A 10,467-nucleotide genomic window follows, 5' to 3' on the forward strand; every position below is an offset into this window, starting at 1 on the left:
GTCAGGCAAAAGCACCCAAGAAGGGCACAGAGCAGGGCCAGTGAGAGGTGTGGCCTGGGAAGAGTTCCAAGGGCCACATAGAGAGGTTTGGAGGGCTGCATTTGGTCCCTCAGCCTGAGGTTCCATCCCTTATCCTAGTGTCACTTCTCATCTTGAGTCTTACTCAAACTGCCTATTTCTAACTTGCATCTCACTCTCTTCTCCCCAATTCATGCTCCTCCCTTTTTGTCCAGCTCACATTACACCACATTTGGTTGAAGGAAAAATAGTCTCACAGCTTTGACTATTAGGGTAAAAGAGGAAGGGGGGAGGAGCAGAATGCTGGAGAACTGACTGGACCATCCTGCAGGTCGAAGGGGAAGCTCTGACCCTATTGTTTGGGAAGGCATATGGATCCCTGAATGTGGATGATGTATGTTACATCAGAAGAGCTCTGCTGAATCAGGCCAAAGGCCCATCTAGTCCAGCATCCTGTTCTCACAGTGGCCGACCAAATGCCTATGGGAAGCCCACAAGCAGGGCCTGAGTGCAGCACAGCTCTCCCCACTTGTGAACCCCAGCATCCGGTATAGAATCGTAGAGTTTGAAGGGGCCTATAAGGCCATTGAGTCCAACCCCCTGCTCAGTGCAGGAACCCAACTTAAAGGATACCCAGCAGGTGACTATCCAGTTGCCTCTTGAATGTTAGAGAGCCCACCGCCTCCCTAAGTAATTGGTTCCATTGTCATAACACACTAATAGGACATTTTTCCTAATGTTCAGTCAAAATTTGGCTTCCTGTAACTTTATTCCTTGTTCTGCACTCCAGGATGATCAAGAACAGATCCTGGCCTTCCTCTATGTGACAACCTTTCAAGTACTTGAAGAGTGCTGTCATATCTTCCCTCAGTCTTCTCAAGGCTAAACATGCCCAGTTCCTTCAGTCTCTCCTCATAGGGCTTTGTTTCCAGTCCCCTGATCATCCTAGTTGCCCTCCTCTGAACCTCTTCCAGTTTGTGTGCATCCTTCTTAAAGTGTGGTGTCCAGAACTGGATGCAGTACTCAAGATGAGGCCTAATCTTTTGCCTTTTTTGCAGCACATCCCACTTTTGGCTCATATACGGCTGGTGACCAACAACAATCCCAAGATCCTTCTTGCATGTAGTATTGCTGAGCCAAGTAACCCCCATCTTATAACTGTACATTTGATTTCTTTTTCCTACGTGTAGAAGTTTGCACTTATCCCTATTACATGTTATTCTGTTGTTTTCAGCCAATGCTCCAGCCTATCAAGATCACTTTGAATTTTGTTTCTGTTCTCCAGGGCATTAGCTATCCCTCCCAATTTTGTATTATCTGAAAATCTGACAAGCATTCCCTGCACCTCCTCATCCAAGTCATTAATAAAAATGTTGAAAAGCACTGAGCCCAGGACTGAGCCCTTCAGTACCCCGCTCATTACCTCCCCGCTGTTTGAAAAGGAACCATAGATAAGCACTGTGAGTTCTGTAGCCAACAACACGATAGTTGTTTCATCCATATCTGGTAGTCTGTGGGTATGCTGTGGATATAATATATCTCAGCTTCAGCAAAGGTTTTGACAAAGTGCCCCATGATACTCTGATTAGCAAGCTAGCTAAAATGTGGGCATGCTTATCAAATTTGCAGGTGGAGCTCTGGGATCCGTGCCAACTTCAGGTTGCAAGGTGTGATTTGTGGCCTGGGGTAAGGGATTGATGCTTCATGATGGTGGCAGGGGCATTAAGCCCTTACACCAGCAGGAGCTCCATCCCCCAGACAACACCCCCCCATGCAGCCAGCTCAGGCTTAAATAGGACCGACCACCCTGCCTCCAGTGTTGTCACATCAGCACGTGCACAGGATGGGCATGCAACACACTGGTGTGGGCAAGCAGTCCTCTAGCGCCCTGACATGATGACAAGGCAGGTGGGGCAGCCAGGCCTATTAAGCCTGTGTCAGCTGCATGGGGGGGGGAGTGTTGGTGCCTGAGGACCTACTCATGCCTGGCGCTGGCCCTGAATTCTAGTTTTGCCCCCATCTTCCTCCATGGTGAGTTCTACAAGGGCAACACTGAGACTAAGGAGAAGAAAGTTGATAGTGAGTGCTACTCTCTGGACTGGTTGTAATTAAGATGGCAGACAGATGGAGGCTGGCTGACGGCCAATTGAGGTTGGTGGGGCAGTGTCCTATTCGGCCTAATGGACCAGCCTCCACTGACTTGTTCAACTTGTGTATTTGTGAACAAAGACACCATGAGCCCATGTAAGGTTGGCTTTTTTCTTTCAAATATAACACGCCTTGTCCCACAGCTGAGCAAAAGAAGTATAGAGAACACCAATATTCCTGCTTGGGGCATCAATGGTGCAGCTGAAATCTGCCCCCCAAACCTTCCTATGACTAACAGTTCTTCCAAAATCCTAGTGCCCCCCAGTGCCCCCTTCAGGATGTTTAAACATAAATTCTACACTAACTGTGTATGTGTGTTCATTAAAACGTCAATGCAGATTCTTTAATTCATGCAAAATGGCTGGCATTTACAAAGCACTGTGATCATGATTAAGTAAATATGAAAAAGTTCATTAATTAATGCCAGCTGGATTAGAGAAGTGTCAGTTAACAGAGGAAGAATACTAAGATTTAACCAAGGTGGGTTTCTTTTTAAAGTCATGTCTTTGAACAAATGCACAGCAGATTTTTTTTTAATTATTTTTTAATGGTGGTAAACAGATGGGATATAATCTCTTGTTCGCATTTTCTGTATAGTTTGGCAGCCTTGCCTTTTAATGCATAAATAAAATAAAAATGATACACTGTTGATTTATTTATTTATTATTTATATATTTATTTAATTCTATTTGTATACCACCCCATAGCGGCAGTTTACAGCAACTAAAAACATTAAAACAAATACAATTTAAAACAGATCTTATAAAAATAATTTAAAACACAATTTAAAAGTTTAAACAGTATAAAACACATGCTAAAATGCCTGGGAGAAGAGGAAAGTCTTGACCTGGCGCCGAAAAGATAACAGTGTTGGCGTCAGGCACACCTCGTCAGGAAGATCATTCCATAATTTGGGGGCCACCACTGAGAAGGCCCTCTCCCTTGTTGCCACCCTCCCAGCTTCCCTTGGAGTAGGCACCCGGAGGAAGGCCTTTGATCTTGAACGTAGTGTGGGTTTGTATCGGGAGAGGCATTCCATCAGGTATTGTGGTCCCAAGCTGTGTAAGGCTTTATAGGTCAAAACCAGCACCTTGAATTGAGCTCGGAAACATACAGGCAGCCAATGCAAGCAGGCCAGAATCGGTTGTATATGTTCATACCGTCTGGTCCCTGTTACCAATCTGGCCGCTGCATTTTGCACAAGCTGCAGCTTCCGAACCGTCTTCAAAGGCAGCCCCACGTAGAGTGCATTGCAGTAATCTAATTTGGAGGTCACCAGAGCATGGACAACTGAAGCCACGTTATCCTTGTCCAGATAGGGACGTAGTTGGGCCACCAACCAAAGTTGGTAGAAGGCACTCCGTGCCACCGAGGCTACCTGAGCCTCAAGTGACAGAGATGATTCTAGGAGAACCCCCAAGCTACGAACCTGCTCTTTCAGGGGGAGTGCAACCCCATCCAGGACAGGTTGGACATCCGCCATCTGGTCAGAAGAACCACCCACTAGCAGCATCTCAGTCTTGTCTGGATTGAGCCTCAGTTTGTTAGCCCTCATCCAGTCCATTGTCACAGCCAGGCACCGGTTCAGCACATTGACAGCCTCACCTGAAGAGGATGAAAAGGAGAAATAGAGCTGCATGTCATCAGCATACTGATGGCAACGCACTCCAAAGCTCCAAATGACCACACCCAATGGTTTCATGTAGGTGTTGAACAGCATGGGGAACAGAACTGACCCCTGCGGAACCCCATACTGGCGAGTCCAGGGTGCCGAGCAATGTTCCCCAAGCACCACCTTCTGGAGGCGACCTGCCAAGTAGGAGTGGAACCACCACAATGCAGTACCTCCCACTCCCGACTCAGCCAGTCTCCCCAGAAGGATACCATGGTCGATGGTATTGAAAGCCACTGAGAGATCAAGGAGACTCAACAGAGTCACACTCCCCCTGTCTCTCTCCCGACAAAGGTCATCATACAGGGCAACCAAGGCTGTTTCTGTGCCAAAACCAGGCCTGAAACCCGACTGAAATGGATCCAGATAATCGGTCTCATCCAAGAGTGTCTGGAGCTGGCCCGCAACCACTCGTTCAAGGACCTTGCCCACGAATGGAACATTTGCTACCGGCCTATAGTTATTAAGATTTTCAGGGTCCAGGGAGGGCCTCTTCAGGAGTGGTCTCACTACTGCCTCTTTCAGGCAGCCAGGGACCACCTCCCTGGCCCAGCTGGCTGTTCCATCCCTGCTAGCTTTTATTAGCCAAGAAGGGCAAGGATCCAGCACAGAAGTGGTTGCACGAACCTGTCCAAGCACCTTGTCAAAGTCCTCAAGCTGCACCAACTGAAACTCATCCAAGAAATCGGGACAAGGCTATGCTCTGGATACCTCACTTGATTCACCTGCTATAACACTGGAGTCTAAGTCCTGGCGGATGCTAAAGATTTTATCCTGGAAGTGCCTAGCAAATTCATTACAGCGGGCCTCAGATGGTTCTACCTTGTCCCTGGGGCCAGAGTGTAATAGCCTCTGGACTATTCTGAAGAGCTCCACTGGTTCTACCTTGTCCCTGGGGCCAGAGTGTAATAGCCTCTGGACTATTCTGAAGAGCTCCGCTGGGCAGCAGAGTGATGATTCCATAGTGGCAGCAAAATATTGGTTTTTTGCCGTCCTCACTGCCCCTAAATACAGCTTACCATGGGCACTTACCAGTGTATAATTGCATCCACTAGGAGTTCGCCTCCATCTGCACTCAAGCCGTCTCTGATATTGTTTCATTGCTCTCAGCTCTGGGGCATACCATGGAGCCGTACGAGCTCTACACAGGAGAGGGCGCTCAGGAGCAATCATGTCAACCGCCTGGGTCATTTCTGTTGATAGTGCTTCCTGTGTCTATAGTCGCAGATGATCTGAGAATTGTGGACAAATATAATCTTCAGTGTCAGCCTGCTGCAAAGAGTTCAGATGAACACAGCTAGAGATTTAGCCACTGCCTCAGTGTCTTCCAGATTAGACCACCATAATGTGCTCTATGTGGAGCTGCCCAGAAACCAAAATATCACTGCCTGGGATAAGGTGACAGGAGCATATGCCATTTCTTTTCCTACAACTTAATTGGAAGCCAGTTCTGGACACAATTCAAGGTATTGGCATTGTTTTGTAATGCCTTTAATTGCAGAGGTGGCTGCTGCCCATTGGGACTGGTGGGGTGGAAGGCAGAGAGCCCAACAGTAATGGAGCCAGAGCCCACAAGCCCCATCCTCCTCCTTGCTGAGTTCTGGCAGTTTCAGTTCCAGGCCTGCCTTACAAGCAGCACCGTGCTGTGGGCCTTGTTCACTGTATATAATTAGTTATAGTAAAGTTCTTGTTATTGTTAGATCCTCAGTGTGGCCTCTTCCTTCATGATGCTTTTCAATGGGGACAAAACTAGAATGCGTTGCCTCCGCCTGTCATTGCTCTGGCTCCACCTGCTGTTGGCCTCATAAGAACATAAGAAGAGCCTGCTGGATCAGGCCAGTGGCCCATCTAGTCCAGCATCCTGTTCTCACAGTGGCCAACCAGGTGCCCAGGGGAAGCCCGCAAGCAGGACCCGAGTGCAAGAACACTCTCCCCTCCTGAGGCTTCCAGCAACTGGTTTTCAGAAGCATGCTAACTCTGACTAGGGTGGCAGAGCGGAGTCATCAAGGCTAGCAGCCATTGATAGCCCTGTCCTCCATGAATTTGTCTAATCTTCTTTTAAAGCCATCCAAGCTGGTGGCCATTACTGCATATTGTGGGAGCAAATTCCATAGTTTAATTATGCGCTGAGTAAAGAAGTACTTCCTTTTGTCTGTCCTGAATCTTCCAACATTCAGCTTCTTTGAATGTCCACGAGTTCTAGTATTATGAGGGAGGGAGAAGAACTTTTCTCTATCCACTTTCTCAATGCCATGCATAATTTTATACACTTCTATCATGTCTCCTCTGACCCGCCTTTTCTCTAAACTAAAAAGCCCCAAATGCTGCAACCTTTCCTCGTAAGGGAGTCGCTCCATCCCCTTGATCATTCTGGTTGCCCTCTTCTGAACCTTTTCCAACTCTATAATATCCTTTTTGAGATGAGGCGACCAGAACTGTACACAGTATTCCAAATGCGGCCGCACCATAGATTTATACAACATCATTATGATATCGGCTGTTTTATTTTCAGTACCTTTCCTAATTATTGCTAGCATGGAATTTGCCTTTTTCACAGCTGCCGCACACTGGGTCGACATTTTCATCGTGCTGTCCACTACAACCCCGAGGTCTCTCTCTTGGTTGGTCACCGCCAGTTCAGACCCCATGAGCGTATATGTGAAATTAAGATTTTTTGCTCCAATATGCATAATTTTACACTTGTTTATATTGAATTGCATTTGCCATTTTTCCGCCCATTCACTCAGTTTGGAGAGGTCTTTTTGGAGCTCTTCGCAATCCCTTTTTGTTTTAACAACCCTGAACAATTTAGTGTCGTCAGCAAACTTGGCCACTTCACTGCTCACTCCTAATTCTAGGTCATTAATGAACAAGTTGAAAAGTACAGGTCCCAATACCGATCCTTGAGGGACTCCACTTTCTACAGCCCTCCATTGGGAGAACTGTCCATTTATTCGTACTCTCTGCTTTCTGCTTCTTAACCAATTCCTTATCCACAAGAGGACCTCTCCTCTTATTCCATGACTGCTAAGGTTCCTCAGAAGTCTTTGGTGAGGTACCTTGTCAAACGCTTTTTGAAAGTCTAAGTACACTATGTCCACTGGATCACCTCTATCTATATGCTTGTTGACACTCTCAAAGAATTCTAATAGGTTACTGAGACAGGACTTTCCCTTGCAGAAGCTATACTGGCTCTGCTTCAGCAAGGCTTGTTCTTCTATGTGCTTAGTTAATCTAGCTTTAATAATACTTTCTACCAGTTTTCCAGGGACAGAAGTTAAGCTAACTGACCTGTAATTTCTGGGATACCCTCTGGATCCCTTTTTGAATACTGGCATTACATTTGCCACTTTCCAGTCCTCAGGCACGGAGGAGGACCCGAGAGACAAGTTACATATTTTAGTTAGCAGATCAGCAATTTCACATTTGAGTTCTTTGAGAACTCTCGGGTGGATGCCATCCGGGCCTGGTGATTTGTCAGTTTTTATATTGTCCATTAAGCCTAGAACTTCCTCTCTCATTACCACTATTTGTCTCAGTTCCTCAGAATCCCTTCCTGCAAATGTTAGTTCAGGTTCAGGGATCTGCCCTATATCTTCCACTGTGAAGACAGATGCAAAGAATTAATTTAGCTTCTCTGCAATCTCCTTATCGTTCTTTAGTACACCTTTGACTCCCTTATCATCCAAGGGTCCAATCGCCTCCCTAGATGGTCTCCTGCTTTGAATGTATTTATAGAATTTTTTGTTGTTGGTTTTTATGTTCTTAGCAATGTGTTCCTCAAATTCTTTTTTAGCATCCCTTATTGTCTTCTTGCATTTCTTTTGCCAGAGTTTGTGTTCTTTTTTATTTTCTTCATTCAGACAAGACTTCCATTTTCTAAAGGAAGACTTTTTGCCTCTAAGAGCTTCCTTGACTTTGCTTGTTAACCATGCTGGCATCTTCTTGGCCCTGGCGGTACCTTTTCTGATCTGCGGTATGCACTCCAGTTGAGCTTCTAATACAGTATTTTTAAACAACTTCCAAGCATTTTCGAGTGATGTGACCCTCTGGACTTTGTTTTTCAGCTTTCTTTTTACCAATCCCCTCATTTTTGTGAAGTTTCCTCTTTTGAAGTCAAATGTGACTGTGTTGGATTTTCTTGGCAATTGGCCATTTACATGTATGTTTAATTTAATAGCACTATGGTCACTGCTCCCAATCGGTTCAACAACACTTACATCTCGCACCAGGTCCCGGTCCCCACTGAGGATTAAGTCCAGGGTTGCCATCCCTCTGGTCGGTTGCATGACCAACTGGTCTAGGGCATAGTCATTTAGAATATCTAGAAACTTTGCTTCTTTGTCATGACTGGAACACATATGCGGCCAGTTTATGTCTGGGTAGTTGAAGTCACCCATTACTACCACATTTCCTAGTTTGGATGCTTCCTCAATTTCATATCTCATCTCAAGGTCTCCCTGAGCATTTTGATCAGGGGGACGATAGATCGTTCCCAGTATTAAATCCCTCCTGGGGCATGGTATCACCACCCACAACGATTCTGTGGAGGAGTCTGCCTCTTTTCAGGTTTCGAGCTTGCTGGATTCAATGCCTTCTTTCACGTATAGAGTGACTCCGCCACCAATACGTCCTTCCCTGTCCTTCCGATATAGTTTATATCCAGGGATAACCATATCCCACTGGTTTTCTCCATTCCACCAGGTCTCCATTATGCTCACTATATCAATGCTCTTCTCTAAGACCAAGCACTCCAGTTCTCCCATCTTGGTTCGGAGGCTCCTAGCATTAGCGTACAGGCACTTGTAAGCAGTGTCTCTCTTCAAGTGTCTTTGGCACTTGTGGTTTGGCCTGTGGTAATTTTGCCCTTCTGAATTGATATCCTGTGCCCCTGTTCTCACAATGCCTACTTCTAGGCCTACCCCTTTTAAAATTTCATCATTTCTTTGGTCTTTATCCCAGGGGGGAGGTTTATTCCGAACCGGACCTTCCTCAGCTCCTGTTGGGTTTCCCCCCTCAGTCAGTTTAAGAGCTGCTCTGCCACCTTTTAAATTTTAAGTGCCAGCAGTCTGGTTCCATTCTGGTTCAAGTGGAGCCCGTCCCTTTTGTACAGGCCCGGCTTGTCCCAAAATGTTCCCCAGTGCCTAACAAATCCAAACTCTTCCACCCGACACCATCATCTCATCCACGCATTGAGACTGCGAAGCTGTGCCTGTCTGGCTGGTCCTGCGCGTGGAACCGGTAGCATTTCAGAGAAAGCCACCTTGGAGGTCCTGGCTTTCAGCATCCTACCTAGCAACCTAAATTTTGCTTCCAGGACCTCACGTCTGCATTTCCCCATGTCATTGGTGCCAACATGCACCACGACCACTGACCACGACCTCCCTGCCTCCCACCCTGCCAGCCTCCACTGTTCTACTTTGGTGCCTTCTGAATAATGATTTCAACATCCAATGGGACTCCACTCTCCCACCCCTGTCTCAGAAGGGGTGCTTTTTTCAAGTGCAAAAATTAGAACAGTATAGACATGTAGATTTATGACAATAATAATAGTTTTAGAAAGCTAAAGTGTATGCAGATTTACAAAGTACTGGAGTTGTGTTCTAGAACAATATGGCAGGCAGCTGAGATTTGGAAGCCTTCTGATTTCTGTCTTTCTGGGACTTGGGGGCCTCGTTTAGATTCTAATCATGGGATCATCAGCAGAGGAAAAGCAACTTGCTTGACAAAATCTGTGTGCAGATGGAAGGAGTCGTCTATACAAAGCAGCCTCTAGCAATTCCATTAGCCAGCCCAAAGGTGAGCCTCAGATAGAATATTTCCCATCAATCCGCATATGAATGTAGTTAGGCAACAGCTGTCTGTGCAATTTCTCATCATTACTCCTGATGCTCAGAAAAAGTCCACCTTGCACACAACCACATTGAGAGCAACAGCCAGCCAGAGGCATTTCTAAAGTTCAGTCATTAGAGAAGGTAGCATTAATGTAATTCCCAACCTTTTCACTGTATCCCTAGCATATTAGCACTTCATTTTTAAAAAATGAATCTTGGTGTGGAGTTGCAATAAAGCTTGTCTGGGATATCATAATGCCATTATACGAATCTATGGCGCACTCGCACTTGTACAGTTTTGGTCGCCTCGCCTCAGAAAGGATATTGTAGAGTTGGAAGAGGTTCAGAAAAGGGCAAAATGATCAAGGGATTTGGAGCAACTTGGCTTTAAAAGAGGTTTCGACAAATCAATGGAGGATAAGGCTATCAAGGTTTACTAGCCATGATGGCTATGTTCTCCCTCCACTGTCGGAAGCAGTATGTGTCTGAACCCCAGTTGCTGGAAACTGCAGGAAGGGAGAGAGCTACTTGCAGGCTTCCCGTAGATAAATGTAAGGCAATGTGAGAACAGGTTTGGTTATAAGTAAGAAGGCAGGCAGGTGGGCAGGATAAAGAAGTTGGTGCAGCAATGCCCCATTTACTCGAATGGGCCAGTCTCCTCTGGAGGGAAGCTAGGTGGGAATGTAATTAAGTTATGCCCACAACTGCCTTGCAAGGTAGGGCAATTATGCATGTTTCTATATTTTTAGTAACTTTTTGCCATCACTTCCCTTTCCCTTGGCCAGGGAGGAAGCT

Source organism: Rhineura floridana, chromosome 19, assembly GCF_030035675.1.
Source record: "Rhineura floridana isolate rRhiFlo1 chromosome 19, rRhiFlo1.hap2, whole genome shotgun sequence".
In the NCBI taxonomy this organism is placed as follows: Eukaryota; Metazoa; Chordata; class Lepidosauria; order Squamata; family Rhineuridae; genus Rhineura; species Rhineura floridana.